This window comes from Cheilinus undulatus, linkage group 22 (genome assembly GCF_018320785.1).
Source record: "Cheilinus undulatus linkage group 22, ASM1832078v1, whole genome shotgun sequence".
In the NCBI taxonomy this organism is placed as follows: Eukaryota; Metazoa; Chordata; class Actinopteri; order Labriformes; family Labridae; genus Cheilinus; species Cheilinus undulatus.
In genome coordinates this window covers 93,119-99,240 of record NC_054886.1, presented here as the reverse complement: position 1 = coordinate 99,240, position 6,122 = coordinate 93,119, and the positions used below count along the sequence as shown (strand labels likewise).

General features: G+C 37.9%; 1 long non-coding RNA gene across 3 annotated transcripts; it reads left to right on the top strand.

Annotated features, from left to right (window-relative positions):
• The first annotated feature begins 119 nt into the window (after nucleotides 1–119).
• Nucleotides 120–6,122, top strand: LOC121504275. Of its 3 annotated transcripts, none has more exons than XR_005991448.1 (8): nucleotides 120–459; nucleotides 1,247–1,324; nucleotides 1,420–1,982; nucleotides 2,074–2,155; nucleotides 2,727–2,923; nucleotides 3,069–3,155; nucleotides 3,500–4,543; nucleotides 5,911–6,122. It is a non-coding gene; the product is annotated as an uncharacterized LOC121504275 (long non-coding RNA). The 3 variants fall into 3 exon arrangements; XR_005991447.1 differs by having other exon boundaries at nucleotides 126–459; nucleotides 3,500–3,729; nucleotides 4,374–6,122; XR_005991446.1 differs by having other exon boundaries at nucleotides 126–459; nucleotides 3,500–6,122.

Genomic DNA, 6,122 nt, shown 5'->3' with positions numbered 1-6,122 from the left:
ATATTTAAATATTTAAGTTGGGCCCCCAAAAATCCCCTCTATCTCAGGTACTAGTTTACAATGAAGCTTTCGCCATTTTGTATCCTTCCGCCTACTCTCACTGTGATCCGCTGGTGAGCTGTGAGTCGCAGTGTAGCGGGGTCAATCCGCGGTTACTACAACGGGGTGTTGAGTTTTTTAATCCGTTTTCTGCAGATTCAGAAGATGCCGCGTACCTGCGTTTATCCAGGCTGTTCAAACAAGCACACCACCTGGACCCCGTACATATTTCGCAGTATTCCTCTACGTGACCTCGGTCTTCACCAACTTTGGCTTGTTGCACTGAACATGGATGTAAACACCTCACCTTCTGCACTGAAAGAGTTTATCGTTAGCAGTGCCTGTTTTACCAAAGCAGGACTTTTTTACAAGGACGACCAAAACACACGCATAGGTTGAAGACCTGTACCTACACTTCAGGTAAGCACTATTTACCGATATAACTTTTTATATCGGTAAATATTATTATTATTATTTTAAATTTTTATATTTCAGTACAAACGTTTGAAACGCACACCCACTGTAGTGGTCTATATTGAGGGTTAATTATCATTTAGCTCGTATTTTTGGCAGTGACGTGTACTTATTACTTATGGGGGACCAAAAATGACAAAACTAAAAATTAATAAATAAATAAATGTAGAAATAAATACAGACATAATTACGGATATAAATAAATGAATAAATAAATAGGCTAAATGCATATTAAAGATGCTATGTATTTATTTATGTATTTAAGGCCATATTTATTATTTATGTATTTTTACATTTATATATTTATGTATTCATTTCCATTTTTATTTATGTATTTGTATTATTTCATTTTTGTATTTCTGCATTTATTCATTTATTTATTTCCACATGTATTTATTTTCTGTATTTCTCTGTCCATGCTGGGTTTGAGGAAGGAAATATGTAAATTAGGTGGGTGGTCCTTACTTCAGGTGCAGCATCACATCGAAGCATGATTGATTACATCTTAAAACCAGGCAGAAGCAATCGATCACTGTATCAACTGCTGTGTGTTTCTCACATTGATGGCGTCTAGCGGGAACCATTTGCCTCGCATGCTGCAGGAATTGTTGAATCGTTTGGAAAACAGAAAGTTCTGAGTGACCCAGTGAACAACACAACTACATGAGCGGTTATTTAATGAAATTATAACATTTCACCTCTCTGATCCAACTCATTGTTTATTTTCTTGCAGCACCGGGTGTTGTAAACCTTGCTGGTCAGGTTAATTCTCCAATTTCACCTTCAACTACACTCCAACACCCGGTGGACAGTAAGTTTCAGGATTCTCTATCTTCATAATAAAAAATTAACAAACTTAAATAACATTAATAAAACGTCCTAATGTGGATTACTGTTTGATTCTAGCCGAGGTGTCCCAGGCCTTATCCAAAGGGGAGGGAGGCGGCTGACGGTGCGACGTTCGGCTGTGGTGGCCACTCAACATCTGTCCACATACATGACTTCTGCTGCCTCGAGTAAAAATCCAGAGCTTGTGCCTAGTAGGTTTGGCAAGGACAAGCTGTCTGCAGCAGGACTGGGGGAGAGACGTCTCACATTTCAAGGCCAGTATAACATTACCATTATGTGATCTTAGTCTTTTTCACTCTCTGAGTTCATGATTCATTTGACTCGATCTCAAGTTGTTAAGCAAAATCAGCTGTTATATATAGTGATATCATTTCTCCCCTCTTAAGGTCTCCAGACAAACCCAGAAGAATTCAAAGATTTCCTTTTGACATCATTTCCAAAGCTGAGGGATGGTGGTGATTTCAAGTTACTTAAAATATTGGGAACAAAAAGACGTCGCCTTCTTGCTCCTATTCCATGCCCTAATACTGGCTCCCAGTATCTCAAAGACCCTCAAACTCAGATTGGACATGCTGCAATCTTCATTCAACCACTTCAAAAATAATCTGGATCTGGAGCCTGTGGGTTTCTTGATCTTATATTGCTCGTACAGACTAAGTGGCAGTGACGTTCTTATTTTTGTTCGTAACACAATTCTGTCCTTCCCTACAGATTTCTCAACCAGGATGCAGTAGAGAGCTGGTTGGACCACCTCAGAAATGTGTAAGATGTGGAGAAGAATTCCCTTTTTCAGGTATATTGAGTTTATTTTAGAGTAATTTTATCAAAACTAGAAGTGTGGCGGTGTGAGAGCATGCAGATGTAGGGACTCTTGCTAGTGTATAACTGGGTAAAAACTTTAAGAGAATTTTTGATGCCAAAAATCTGAAAAAGGTTGAGTTGAATGTTCCTGTTGGATTTAGTTTCTGTTTAAATGTGACTGTCAACTACAGCATTTTTTAGTCTTCTGTAATTGTGAGTTTGGAGTTTGACCAAAAACCAAACACAATTAGCTATTCATGTTAAAGACAATTTCAGGGAGGCGTTGAGGAGCCAATGGAGGTAGCTGCAGAAAGTTCACACACTTCTCAGAGTGAAGGTAGATTTGTGAGCACATTGACAGGACCACAGGAAGGTCATACTTTGAGGGCAACGCTGACGACTCAGTGCCACATCAGGGAAACATTTCCATCCTCAGATCATTGATCTTGATCCCAGTGAGGACAGAGACCTCTGTGGTGTGTTACATGAAACTGCTCCATTTTATCACTAATTTTTCTACTCAAAGTTATAACGCTTTTTTGTACATTTTCTCACTGTTTTAGATTGGAAATAGAGCAAGATCCCACAGATGCGGCAAAAATGTTCAGAGAGGAGATTTTAAATCAGCATTCAACTGTAAAACCATTAAGTGTGGTCATGGATCTTGGAGACAGTGCAGAGGAAAGGGACAGAGCTATCTTTTCTTTTTACAAGATGGCTCATGTTGATTGGGCCTCTCCTTTGACATGCACACTGAAAGGTAAATTTCTTTTCTACCTAACAAATCAAACTTGCAGAGAAATCTTTTAAGATTTTAGGAATGAATTGTTTGTAGAATTGAACCCTTCAGCAAATCATAGAAACACAGCTTTTGGGTTTTTGTGCGGTGTGTTTTGTTTGCATAGGAGATCCAGCTGCTGGTGATGGTGTGACTCGACATTTCTTTGCATCAACCATGTCCAAACTTCAGCATGGGTTTGATATCCATTTTAGTAAGTAAAAGCTGTTATTTTATGATTTTTTTTATTATTTATAATGATGCATTTCTTTCACTGTATCTAGGCTAATTTATTACTACCTATGCTAGGAGCCAGTCCTGTGTCTAAAGTAGATCTTAAAATAATTCAGTAATTTTACAGTCTTGCATAACCTACATAAATAAATGTCCATATGAATGTGTGTTGAAATCTTCTTGGTAAACTGGAATATGGTGGTCACCATAGGTAATCAGTGACTCATTGTTTTTTTTTTTATTAATGGTGACAGCAGACTTTTAATTTCTTCTGTATTGACCTCTGTGTGGATTGATCTTTTTCCCCTTTATTTTAAACATCAGGGGAACTCTTCTGTTTAAGGGGAACCATTTGATTCCCTCTACTTCCCATTTCCTCCATGAGAGCGACCTCTTTGTTGTTGCTGGACGAATGACTGGGCATTCCTTCCTACATGGTGGGCCGTGCCTTGTTGGACTGAGCCCAGCAATCGTGCATGTGCTCTTTGATGGATCCCCAGAAGAAACCACCAAAGATATTAAGGACTGCGCTGGTGTTAATACTGTGTACCCTGGTAAAATCTGTGGAGGGTATGACTGTATCAAAAAATGAATACCCCCCAGTCCTACTTTCTACTAGCTTTTGAAACAGGAAAAGAGGAGAGAAAGGGCAGATCATCCACTTACTAGTCAGTCTAGGATGGTTCAGATCTGTAGATTATGGTTTTATCTAAAAAAGTCTTGAAATAAACAACAGACAATTTTTACATATGTTCTAATCAAAGTTACAAAGTTATTTTAGCTGATGGTCTGATGGCATCAGTGTGATTACTCAGCATACTTTTTTGAATTTTTCACTTTTTTGATTAATTGATGAAAAGCATTTAAATATTTCGACAGCACTAGTTGAAAAACCAGTAAGAAAATAGGTTTAAAAAAGAGAGATGAAAGAAAATAAGGAATGTAAATAATACATTTTTTATTTATTTGTTAAAATATATTGACATATTGTAATTTATGATGAGTAATTCATGTTTTGTTGCTTAACAATAGTTGTTAAAAATCCCTGGTGATTATTTTGATGCATTTCCTTGGATTATGGTTATACATCATAAGATACAGTAAATGAAGAAAACAAGTGAATGAGGTCACTAGATTAGAACACAAATAGAATAAAATAACTCACAGTTCTGCTCTATGTGTTGTTTTTTTTGTCTAGTGGAGAACGAGAACATACTGTAGATGAACTTGTGGAGAGCCCAGCCCAGTGAGACTGAGGACGGTGAAGAACATGGTGTGTCCAGCTGTATGACCTGCCCCAGAGGATGTGGGATTGCTGGTTCACTGGTCCAGATCCAGATCAGACACACACTCTATGAACTTACCCTGGTAGTAACAGAACTGACACTGAACACATATGCACATCCTGACTCTTCTGACCAGAACTGAACTCTTTGTGAGCTTTAAACCTTTCTCAACCCTCCTGACAGAGGAGCATTCAAGTTGGGAGGCTACAGTTACATAAATGAGTTTAGTACATGAGCTGTATTTACTATTTTGTTATCCTTCTCTGTGTCTTGTGTATGATTGAACACTTGGTGGCGCTATTGTCAAGTATTCACAGCAGCCTTGACACTGAGGGATGAAGAAGAGAAACAGACCTAACTGGGCAGGAGGACAAAGACTAAGATTTTTATATTTTACTGTAAGAATCTGGCATTTAGTTTCTTCAGGAATTAAACAAAGACCTATTCAGTGACAAACACAGTGTCACAGTTTTCCCAGGAAGGTTCATGAACAGGTCTCTTGTTTAAAATTTTGTCCTGTTATCATGTCTCCTGCTACCATGTGACAGTATGAGTTCTGTCAAGAGAGCCTGAGAAGTTTTTTTGGGTTCAGCTGTCTCAAATAACTAAAAAAGTGTTAACAGTTTGTGATTTTTGTGCTTGTTGGTTTTGGGGTTGTAGTACAAGACTCATCTGTTTTAATAAAAGGGTGTGTTTGATGATGTGGGGTGGGATTCTTGATACTTACAAATACAGCAACAGAAAATCTTCAGCTTAGAGCACTGATTAAAGCTAGGGCTGTATGACGATTATTGGTACAGAGAAAATTATCGTCCAATATTGCAAAGATTTTGTGGAATTTTTCTTAGTCCAATTTAAAAAACAAACTTATAAAATCCACAGATAATTAAGGCACGAGACTACACCTTCTACAACAGTGCCTAGTCTGTCATTAAGCCCCAAAGACAAAGCTTCTGCTGCACCATGACCACAGTTAAAGCTTCAGTAGACTTTATCAGGCTTTACTTTACTAGTGTGGGAGTTTTTCAGTGTTTCAGAGGAGGATAACAGGACTGTGTGTGTAAAACATGCTCTGCAACAATTCTGAAAAGAGGAACAACTCTGAGTTGAAACACAAACGATATTAACCCTCTGACACTGGCATTGTCATACAAGACAAGAGGAGGCATGTGTTATTCAAAGTTGAAAAACTTTTGACACCGTAAATCGTAGGCACTTGTTTTTTTCCTCTGAAAGCCCTCCGTTGTGCCATTCTAATGACGCCTTTTTAGCTCTTACAGATCATTTTCTAGAAGGTCTGGACCTTGGTTGACTTTCCCAGCTCTTAAAAGACTAAATCCACACCAATTACTCTGATTTGACATCTTTTTATCCATTTGTTAACCATTTTTTTGATTGTTCTTGCTGCTCATGCTAAACCTTCTGTCCTTTTGTCTGTTTGTATCCCAGAATGCATTGTGACTGAGCTGTGACAACCAAAGGCAGGCTGTTTTGTCATCACATCATGCATGTTGTTTAGGAATAAAATTATACTCTCTGTCATTTTTACAGCCTCTTACATGAATTAATTAACAAATAAGGCTCGAACATAAAAAGGACCAGTGACAAAAGTACACGGACAAACAGTTTGAGTTTCAAAATGAAAATACAAGCTTTATTTA